The sequence below is a fragment of the Otolemur garnettii genome, unplaced genomic scaffold (genome assembly GCF_000181295.1).
Source record: "Otolemur garnettii isolate 467f Iridium unplaced genomic scaffold, OtoGar3 scaffold00007, whole genome shotgun sequence".
Taxonomy (NCBI): domain Eukaryota; kingdom Metazoa; phylum Chordata; class Mammalia; order Primates; family Galagidae; genus Otolemur; species Otolemur garnettii.
Genome location: NW_003852402.1, coordinates 39,046,425 through 39,058,541, shown reverse-complemented (window position 1 = coordinate 39,058,541; position 12,117 = coordinate 39,046,425). Strand labels below are relative to the sequence as shown.

The following is a 12,117-nucleotide window of genomic DNA, read 5'->3' as shown; positions in this document are numbered from 1 at the left end:
GAAAGCAATACAATTAATAACCTATTTGAAGACATATCAGGGAAAACCCTGTTTTCAGGGTTTCAACAAAATACAAGAAAAATTGTTATGCACAGACTTGAAAAGTTGTACAAACCTAAATAAGAAAAAATTTAAAACCTACTAACACACGTAATAGATTTAAACGAGTAAAAAAATATATGTATTATTCTTGTATAAGAAAACTCGACATTATAAAAATGACAGTTATCTTCAGTTATAAATTTTTATTTATCTATAAAAACATCAATTTTATTTGCTTTGATTGCAGGCAGAATGGGGACGAAAAACCCCATTCTTGGCAGGAGAGGGCAAACCCAGGAAAAGGGAAAATTAAAAAGTGAGCTGAGGGAGTTGGAACAGAGAAAAGTCAGCTAATTTACCTTTCAACCAGCCATTACTAAGTTTCTTTTTTTTTCTTTTTTTTTTAAATATGGAACGCTTCACGAATTCTCGTGTCATCCTTGCGCAGGAGCCATGCTAATTCTCTCTGTATGGTTCCAGTTTTAGTATATGTGCTGCTGAAGGGAGCACTCATCACTCAGTTTCTTAACAAGTTTCTGGCCTTTCCTGAAACTCTGGCCTTTTGGGGACACGGCTTATACAAACACCCCTGCTGAGTCTGTGAACATGCTGAGGGAACATGATGGCCATGGAAGAGACTGTGGCAAGACCTAGACAAGATCCCTCATCCAGGTCGTTTCCTGCCCACTAAACAGTCAAGGTAGATGCCCATTGTGGAGATGTGAATTTGGCTGGAGCAGAGACCAAGGGAACAGCTTGAGCCCTGAGATATGGGCAGGAGGGCTCACATCCCTTATTGCAGAGGAAAATCCTCTGTGGTGGTAATGAGAGGAAAACACCTCTCTCCTACCAATTCCTCAGAGGAGGTTGATGCCAGTGGTGTTTTACTCCACAGTGAACTAGCAGAGTTTAACACCTCCCTAGGAATCCTTGTGTGTGGCTCCAGACGGGAGGCTTCCCCCACACAAGACTCAAGGTTCAGATTTCTCAGAACTGCTCAAATCATTAAAGTTAATAATAATAGCAATAGGAGCTGATATTCTCACTCAGAGAAACTGCTGGTATCTTTGTTCCCTTCTCATCTTACTACCTGGGCAAAGAGATTTGAATAAAAGCTGAGTGAAACAGAGACTGGGGGTCATTTGCTGGACCTGTGGTCCCCTGAACCTCGACCTTTGAAAATTCTGTACTTTGTCTCATGTCTCTGTATCATTGTTCCTAATCTTATATTTCTTCAGTCGGTCAGCCAGCTACACAGGTCTTAGCAGACCCTGCCTGCAGGGCGGGACGCCAACATTGATTATAAAATTTACATAGAAAAAATTAACAAATAAGAATTACTGTAAAAGTCTAAGGGGAAAAAAGAGGACTATTAGGGGATATAGTCCTACCAAATATCAAAATGTATTATTACAGTCTGTAAATAAATCAGTTTATTGTTGCTACTGATCTACCAAAGACACAGGTGCCAATGTCTAAAAATAGATCCAGCTGCATGTGGAAATGTAGTTTATGAAGAATAAGACATTTCAAATATATGGGGAAATAAAGACTTTTTGTAAGAAATATTAGGAATGGATAGTCATTTGGAAAGAGATAAAATTGAATCCCTATCTCACACCATACTGCACATGGTGTGAGATTGCAATAAATTGCACATAAATCAGAGATATAAATACAAAAATAAAAGCACTATGCATTTAAAGAAGCTGTGGGTAAATTACTTTATAACCAGAGGGGGGTGAAACTTCTACCTGTGGCTCAAATAGTTAATAGGTTTGAGTACATTGAAATTTGCATTCTGGGAAATACTATCAACAGAATAAAAATGTCATACTGACTGAGAAATAGTATTTGAGACAATCCACATAAAACATTAATTATTCTAATATACAGATATCTTAAAATTTGATGAAGATAATACCAACAATGCTTTTTATTTTTAGAGACAGATTCTCACTTCGTTGCCCTTGGTAGAGTGCTATGACGTCACAGCTCACAGCAACCTTCAGCTCTTGGGCTTAGGCAATTCTCTTGCCTCAGCCTCCCTAATAGCTTGGACTACAGGTGCTAGCCATAACACCCAGTTATTTTTGGTTGCAGTTTGGCCAGGGCTGGATTTGAACTCGCCACCCTCGGTATAGGGGGCCAGCGCCCTACTCATTGAGCCACAGGTGCCACCCGATACATTTTTAATTGAGTGAAACATATGAACAGAGTATTCATAGGAGAAGAAATGAAAATGATCCTTGAACATTTGAGAAGGACTGTTCAACCTTATTCTTAGTAAAGAAAATGAACAGTAAAACTGTACTTCTTAGTTATTTGATTTGCAAAAGTCTACAAATTTAACAACTCTGTTGTATATGGAAACAGGAATACTGCAATGTTTATGGGAATGCAAAAAAGATACAACCCTTATGGTGAAAGAATACAGCAACACCTGGGGTGTCCAACCTTCGGCTACTCTGGGCCATATTGGAAGAAGAATAGTGGTCTTGGGTACACATTAAATACAAGAACACTAACAAAAGGTAATGAGCCAAAAAAGGGGGGGGGTCCATGCATAGTTTTTGTGATTTTTGCTACCACAGATAAGCAAAAAAGTCCCACCTAATCCACATGTGGCTCATGGTCACAGGTTGGCCACCCCTGAATGAATTAAGCCACTTCTAGAAACCTGTCCCAATGATGTACCAGCAAAAAATATATAATTTCTTAAGCACAAAACTATTCTTACCAGTATTATTTGTAGTGGCACATGATTAGAAACAACTCAAATATCCATCAGTTTGTGACTGATTACTAATCTACGGACCTACCCAGTGGAATATCATACTGCTTGACATCCTCATAAGCTGATATGTAGTGGTCTCCAAGACACAACATAGGATACAAAAGCAATAAAAGAAATAAAGAGGAAAGGAAGGGAGGGGGGGAGGAAGGGAGGAAAAATATGCTAGATGTATGTCAGAAAAAGGGGAATAAAGTAATCTATGTATAAATGTTTTCAATATTTCCAAAAAATTTAAAAATGGTAAAAATAGATACCCCAAGACTAGATAGGAAAATAGAATAGAAATACTGGTGGGAAAAGGTCAGACAATGCAGTATTCCAATATTATTTATGTCAAAACTCTTATGTCTCTGGAATAAGCATAACATCACGGGAGAAAATAAGGAAAGGCAATCTTTAGCTTCTCTCTCTCTCTCTTTAAAAAAATTCTGCCATTTCTTTTTATTTCAATAAATGTAGAGGATGCAAGTAATTTTATTAGACAAATGCATGTCTTTTCGATTTTAAGGTGAAGATATTTGTACCACCTTTAGATCAGGACACAATTGTATTGACTTTGTGGCTATTAGAAATCTTCACAAACTGTTGTAGGTTGAGCCCTCCTATGAGCCCTGCTTTTTCAATGTGGTAACTTTATTTCTTTTTTCTCCACTAATCCCACTATAAGCATCATAAAAGGAAAAGAATTCAAGAAATTTGCCTTAAACCATTCACACAATTTATACGCTTTTATGAAACTGTAAGAAGATATCTTTATGCTGTATTTCTAAACTCTGACAAGATAAATACTATTCTGTATCCCTTTTTAAATGGCTTGGCTAATTTTGTTTGTCTATTTTATTTGGTTGGTATTCCTAGTCACTCCTGCAAGAGAATAAAACATTTATCATTTGGTATTTGTTTAAACTAGCTTAGCCCATAATTATTAGAAAAGACTTTCAAGATTTTCTTTTATCAGATAGTTTCATGCATGTCTCTTCATCTCTTAAATAGTCAATGTTTTTTTCATAATTATTATAATTTTAACATATGGCTAACTTTTTCAAAATATTTTTTATTTTTGTAGTAGTTTTTATATAGGGTAGGTATTAGTTTTGGTATACTTATTTTTTAACTAGATTAAAACTTTCACTTTAGTCCTAACAGATGGAAATTCATGTTTCCTGGAAGTATTTATGATTAGGATGCAAGGCTTTTAAAAGTTTTAACCAACGTATCTGATTTGCAGCTTATTACCATCAATCAAGTTATTTTCCTTTCCTTAATTCTGAACACTTTCAGAGTTGTATCTGAAAGTCATGCTGACTGCTCTTCATGTTAAGGGAGAAACTGTCTATTTGTAGTTGACCTTGGAAATTTTCTGATTTCCTATTTTTCAGGCCTACTTTAAAAAGTGAGAATTTCAGCAAATCTAGGAGGAACATATTCCAATAATTAATAAGCATAATCACTAGGAAATATCTTTATACCTCAGTTAAATCTCTAGTGTTTCAACTGAAATCAACTGCTTTTAATACACTTCCTCTTGAATTGAGGTGGCTCGTTAACAATATTTTTCTCTGTTATAACACATGTGATACAATATTTTGAAATAACTAATTACATCTAACTTCAGCCTCCTCTCTGCTTAGATAAAAAATGAATAAAAATTCTTTCACATGGTACTTAAACATGTCTCTGAGAAAACAGAGAATTTCATATACTTTCACAAAGCTTTAGTGAATCTTCATGTGAAATGTTACTACTCGGAACATTCTAAGTGGCAATAATAATAGAAGACTTCAATAAAGAAGCAAGATAATGAAGAAATACATTATATTTAAGTGTGGATGCAGATAATTTATTAATATAACTAAAAGAAAATCTTGAGATATGAAATACGAGTGGATTTTTAACACCAATAAAATAAAATATCCTACTGAAGGAAGACCATGGGTCATTTGTTGAAGTCACTTTCATGCAGACGCAACTAAGTAAACAAAATTAAAAGAACTACAAAGACACAGACTTAACAATACACATAAGGTTAATACTTAAAAATATATCTCAATACTTTTGCAATATGGAATTTACATATGGAGAAAATTGCAGAATATTTCATGATATAAAATTTTAGATAGAATTAATTTCCTTTAGTTTTTTAGGCTGAGTTGCCTTCTTTTGAAATAACTAACTGGATTCCTGTAAGTTAGATGCATGTGTTTCTATCAGTGAGTCTGAGGTTTATTTTGTTATATCTTTCTTTGTGCTCCCTTATTACTCCCTTTTCAATTTTTCTCATATACCAGCATGCTTCCAAAAGTGTGCTGAAGAATATGCCTATTTGAACAAGTACATAAGGAGATAGATTTCAATTACTGCTATTACTTCCAATTTCTCATAGAACCATATTTGTCATATCTGAAAATTTTTCAAGTGCCTTAGATTGATGCTATAAAATCTTTAGTAGTAATGTTTAACCTTATCACACAGAAAATCCTAATCAAAAGATAATTTCATAATTGTAACATAGACAATTACCAAGTAAAAGGCAATTCTTAGCAAATGAGATTGTTAACTTAACAGTAAATAAGTTTAGAAAATTAGGTTAGCCATATAGGATTATTTTTAAGTATGCTACATAACATGGAGTTTATATTACTAAAAATAACGTTAGTTGGTTAAGGTAAATATAAACACTTTAGAAAGTATAAATGAATTAAAATAGACTTGATTAAATTCTATCAGTAGTTAAAGGCCATAAAAAAGTATTCATACTATGCAAGCGAAAATTTGTATCTAAGACTTCTTGAAGTTCTCACCTGAGATAATAAGGGGAACCTTTTTATTTTCAAAGAGCATTATTTTCTACACAAAGATTGGGAAGCCCAAGAAACATAAAAAATGAGGATTACGTCAATGTTACCCCCCCCACACACACACGATGGTATATTGCATTCAGAAGAAATTCTCAAGACTTCAGACAGATACTTATTTTGTTTTAATGCATCACTAATTTTACTGCTTGGTATAATATTCTAAATAAAAGTTTCTTGAATTAATAAATAAGTGTATACATTTACCAAAATCAGCTGAACATATTTTGATCAGAACAGATTTCAAAACAAACTCTAACACTGAAAGACTTAGAATAACATTAATCTTTTTTTATTTCAAAATTAATTTTTCTTACAATACTAAAAAATCATAAATTTTGAAATTACATTATTTGATTAAATTTTTAATTCAATTCCATAGAAAACCGTGGATTTTCACATGGTAATCTTCTAGACACATGTATGTATCTAGACAAGGATTTTATAAATATTCCGGGACCATCTTTATCAATACCAAGTAATGCATTGAATATAAACTCTTACTCTGAACGAATATAGTTCCTCTGGGTCTACCACTGTGATAGGCAGCTATACCTTCTTCACAGATTGAAAGTGACCTAAACAAAAATGGAGGAAGTTCCAGCAATCAAGTAGAAGAATTACATTTTAAACTTCTAAACACTGAGTGCACTGTGATCACCCATCATGATTCCAATAAAAAATCGTTCAAGTGTCACTAATTTAAATAAGGCTTTTGTTGTTTTATAAAATCCAACGAACCATTCAGAATGGCTGAATAATTGTTTCTTCCCCTATCACAGCACCACTGGTCTGATTCAGCTATTTAAAGCGATTCTTTCTATTTTCCTATGGCCTAAATGAAATTGAGTTGAAATATCAGGGAAAAAAATGAACATTGTTGATAGAAGTGAGAAAAAGGTATTTACTCTTTATTTTTCTTTTCATCCTCCTTATTAATTTGGCCTTTTTAATGAAGACAACTTGGAGAGAAGTTGCTAGCATGCTTGTTACGCAGTGATATGTGGGGAAATAAAAATACAACTCATGGGTGACTCTACTTTGAAACGTAAAAGCTCACTTCGCAAATGTTTGGTCATTTATTTTTGGGAACAAGCAAACTAGAGAGCAATGTCACTTATAGGCAATTAAAACTGATAGAAAAGATAAATTTAAATAAAGTTTCTGATTTCCAAAACAAAGTATTCCTCCCCACCGCCAGCCTTAGCTGCTTCTGATATTAGAAGGAAAGAAAAGAGATGTTTGTTATCTGGTGCATGTGAATTGTATGCATTTAATGTGAGCTTTGTACACTCATTTACTCGGCGGAGGGTCCCTATTCCATGGCTGTAACCACTAATAAGCATCCGAGATGTAATGACGAACAGTCCAGACGAACTTCAACCTCAGGGTGTTTGTAATTTAGAAGGAAACGATAGAAACTTAATGAACACACGTACAAAGTAGAAAATGTTCCATTACGGACGGATGGACTTCTAATTTCAGCTAAGACGCGGTAGCTTGCAAATGACAAACTGCTCCAGCAAAGAAGAAAAGATATCCTGATAAAATAATTTTCACAAGATCACAGGTATTAGAGCCCTACTGAGGGAGCTAGAATGGGGTTGGTGGGGCATAATCCCTGACAATCAAGCAGTTTTCAAGGGTAAGTCAGTTTGCTTAGGATTTTAAACACAAGACCCTGAATGGATGAACACAGCATAGACCCCTCTACTAATAGTTCAAGATGCAGCATAGCTTTTGACAGGCTCACAGGAAGAAAGAGACAAAACAGAAACTTTGGTCTGATTCTTAGTGAGAAGTATAGCACAGAAAACTGATACCAAGAGCAGTTCAATTTTCACTCAAGATACTTGCCGAATTTTAAAACCACATAGGGAATAAGATTAAGACCAAGAACAAATTCTGAAAACTCAAAAGCAATTTTTTAGTAATCTCACCTGTAAACACTTCAGGTTTGGCTAACGGGCTACACATCAATTGTGGATAAGCTAAAAGAAGACACAGCCCTAATAATACTGCGATCCAGACCCAAGTTCAGCTCTGGATGGATTATAATAACCAGTCCACATACCATATACGTAGCAAGTTCAAATGCATTTGGGAGAGCCTCCAAGTCCTCTATAATTTTTCATACAAAATATTTAATACTCAATTAAAAAAATAATGTGTCTTTAAAAAGGCACAGCTCTAGCCCAGTGGTTCTCAATCTTCCTAATGCTGCAAGCCTTTAATATAGTTTCTGTGGGTTGCAACCCAGAGTTTGAGAACTGCTGCTGACCAAACAAAAGAGAAAAAAATAGATAATAAAAAAAGACCCATGGATGACATCAATTTTGGAATTAGCAGACAGAATTTGAAATCTGTAGTCAATATGTTCAAAAAAATGCATACCTGTTGGAAAAAAAGACTTTCTGAGATACTTAGACTTTATAAAGATAACATAAAGTGAAATTGTAGAGCTTAAAAGTAGAGCCTGGATAAACGCTACCAAAGGAAATACTCAGTGAATTGGCTGTACTTTCAAAAAATGACCGGCGACTCCCCTGTGTCACTATTTAAGTTGGTCTTTCTCTGCTTCCACTACAGTGTATAATGGGTTAAAGGATCAGACTGGGTGACTTTCTTTATCACTTCTGCACCAGGAAGAAATGTTTGCATAGGTACGTGGATCTGTGTCCTCAGGAGGAAAAAGAGAAGGAGGGTAAATCAGCAGAAGATGAGAGGAAATGAACCTATAGAAGCCTCTGCAACTAGAGAGGACGTGAGCAAGAGCTTGTGTTCGGGATAAAGCCCGAACTCCTGTCTGCGCATTTCAGAGATAAGAGGACCTGTTGGAAAAATTCTTTCAGTCACTCCCCACAGACTTCTTTTCTTCTGCTGTTTCGTTCACTGTGATGTATGAAAAATTTTAATACACACGAAAAGGATGGTAGTTATGGGCCTTAATGTTTTTAAAGGTAAAAGTGACCTAATGGGTATGCACAGCATGAGGGCAAGATAGCCTTTTATTGTCTTGTGCCTCTGAGATCATTATGTCACTGTGAGTCATACCTCATCGGGCCGTGTCCTATTTGATACATGTCCCCAAAGGACCTGGCCATGCACTCCCTCTCCCCCCATGCACCACTCAGACACACTGGTGTTCTTGCTGTTTCTGGAACTAGCTAGATCCATTTCTATCTAAAGGCCTTTGACCTTGACACCCCAAGGCTGTAAAACCTTCCATCTGGTATCCATATGGTCCGATCCTTCATGTCCTCCACGTCCTTTGCCAAATCTCCTGCCCCATGAGGCCTCCCTTCCACTGCCACCTCGCTGAACATTTCAACCCCTCCACACGTCCCTTGGATCTACCCTGCTGAATGATTCTATATGTAACTTATCACCATATCCAACATACCATAGACAGTATTTTGCTATTTGGTTCATTTATTTTGTTTCTCCTCTACTACAACATAGCTCCCATGAGGGCAGGTTTTTTTTTTTTTTTTTAATATACTTTATTTTTCAGAACCATTTAGATTCACAGCAAAATTTAGCAGAATGTACCAAGATATCTGCTCCCATTGATGCCCCATTATCAGCGTTTCCCACTAGGCTGGTACGTTTGTTACGATTGACGAGCCTGCATTGACACATCACAATCACCCAAAGTCACGGTTTACATTGGGTTCACTTTTGGTGTTGTACATTCTCTGGATTTAGACAAATGTGTAAGGAATGACATGTCCACCATTACAGCATGGTAGAATACAGCTGCACTGCCTTAAAGATGCTCTGGGCTCTGCCTCCTCCTGCTTCCCCCACCTTCCAGCCCAACCTCCAGCACCACTGATCTTTTTCCTCTCTCTGTAGTTTTGCCTTTTCCAGAGTCCTATATAGTTGGAACCACAGCATGCAGCCTTTTCAGCCTCTTTTTCTCGGTAATGTGTGTTTAACTTGCTTCCTTGTCTTTACACGGCATATTAGCTTATCTGTGTTTGGTGCTGAGTAATGTTCCAGTGTCTGAATGTCCCCTAATTTACTTATCCATTCACCTACTGAAGGATATCTTGATTATTTCTAAATTTGGGTCATTATGAATAAAGCTGCTATAAACATCCATGTGCAGGTTTTTTGTGGATGTAAGTTTTCATTGGGTAAATACCCTAGATCTCTGTTGCTCCTAGACCATTTGGTAAGTGTATGTTAATCTTGTAAACACTTTCAAGCTGTATCCCAGACTGGCTGTACCATTTCATTCTCCCACCATTAGTGAACGAGGCTCCTGTTACTCTCCATCTGGACCAGCATTTACTGTTGTCAGTGCTCTTGACTTTGGTCATCCCAATAGGCACACAGCCGTCTCTCCCTGTTGTTTTAATCTGAATTTTCCTAATGACACGTGGTTTGGGGCATTTCTTCATAGTCTTGATGGCCACTTGTGTGTGTCTGTTCATGTCTTTGGCTTATTTTCTGATCAGGTTGTTCGTATGCTTATTGTTGAGTTTTAAGAGTTTTTACATATTTTGGGTAACAGTGCTTCATTGGATAAGTCTTTTGCAAATATTTTCTCCCAGTCTGTGGCTTGTCTTCTCATTCTCTTCACTTTGTCTTTTGTGGAGCAGAAGTTTTTATTTTTAGTAAGATTCAAGTCATCAAATCTTTCTGTCGTGGATTGTGCCTTTAATGTTGTATGTTAAAATCCAACACTAAGTCCAAGGCCATCTAAATTTACGTTTGTGTTATCATCTAGGAATTGTATATTTTTGTGTTATACTTTCAGGCCTATAAACTATTTTGAATTGCATCCTGGGAAGGTTGTCATATCTGTGCTAGATTTACTGTCTACTTGTGGATGTCCAGTTGTTTCCTCAGAGTAGGGTTTTTTGTCTATTTTTAAACTAAGTCTCCATTGCCTAGAATAAAACCTGGAGCATACTAGGCTCTCAATAAATATTTTTTGAATGAAAGGATGTGGTGTTGTTTAATGTTTTTGTGTGTGTCACAGTCATCTAAAAACAAAATAAAAATTCATTTTGGATTAAGAAATTTTTTCTTTTAATTTGTGACTATAGGAAAATCACTTAGTCCCAGAAATTTATTTATTAGTGTGATTTCATTTCTCAAGATAAACTTTTACCTAAAAGCTGAAGCCAGGAAGACTGAAGGGATAGGAGCTTCAATTATAGACAAGGATGGGAATAGTTAAAAGAAGTAAAGAAAAGAGAAAGAAAACTCATGTGGCCCGATAAACAAGGAACCAATTACTTAGTCTTGAAAGCCTTTACGACCAACATATGCTAAAGACTCGTTGCTCCATCTGCTTTTTAGAAAATAAATACGCCTCCAAAAGTCTCATCAAATTCTGATCAGCTAGTTGGATCTCAGCACTAGAGTCTACTGGTTTTAGACAAATAAAACAATGTAACATCCATTTTACTTCATTTGTTTTAAAGCAAATTCATATTTGTTAGGTAAACTTTGTTGAATTTTTATTACATTCCAGAAAAACTACTAGACATTTTCACTTCAATTATGTCATTCAATCTTCATAATAATCTTAAAAGACAGCCAGGGAGAAATTCAGCCCTGGTTGACTACAGAGCACTGCGTCTTATAAGGTTCATCTTTTGAGGGATAATGCAAACGGATACCCCAATAGCATATTAAGGACTTTTTTTTGCTACCCAGGGAAGGAGGTGAAAGTACCCTCTTACATGCTAAAATATATGCATACAGAAATCTATGAACTCATTATTATTGCTATTTTATCTATGAGAGTATATGATCCTCAGTTGGCCAAGGACACAAAGGTTTTAAGAGGTAGAACCAAAATTCATACACAGATTTTCCTGCCACCTAGCACAGTACTTCTCGAATATTGAAGTACATGAGATTCACTGGGATATACTGATAAAATGCAGATATTGATTCCCTAGGTCTAACATACAACTAGGATTCACTGTTTCTAATAAACTCTCAGGTGATGCAGACGTTGCTGGTTAAGAACCACACTTTGAGGAGCAAGGCCCTAAAGAGTGACGAAGGCTGAGATACTGAACGGATGACAAATGCAAGAGTCGCCTGACTGAACATTTGGTATCACTATAAAAATGGTAATTAGGGCTCGGTGCCTGTGGCTCAAGTGGCTAAGGCGCCAGTCACATACACCTAAGGTGGCAGGTTCAAATCCAGCCTGGGCCCGCTAAACAACAATGATGGCTGCAACCAAAAAAGAAAAATAGCCGGGCGTCGTGGCGCGCCTGTGGTCCCAGCTACTTGGGAGGCTGAGGCAGGAGACTCGCTTGAGCTCAGGAGTTGGAGGTTGCTGTGAGCTATGCCATGGCACTCTACCCAGGGGGACAGCTTGAGGCTCTGTCTCAAAAAAAAAAAAAAATGGTAATTAGGATCTCATGTTCTTCTTTTCTCCTACAAATG

General features: G+C 36.3%; 1 non-coding gene across 1 annotated transcript; it reads right to left on the bottom strand.

Moving 5' to 3' along the window:
* Positions 1–445: 445 nt before the first annotated feature.
* On the bottom strand, positions 446–552 carry LOC111723102. Its single transcript, XR_002771721.1, has one exon. It is a non-coding gene; the product is annotated as a U6 spliceosomal RNA (small nuclear RNA).
* Positions 553–12,117: the final 11,565 nt, after the last annotated feature.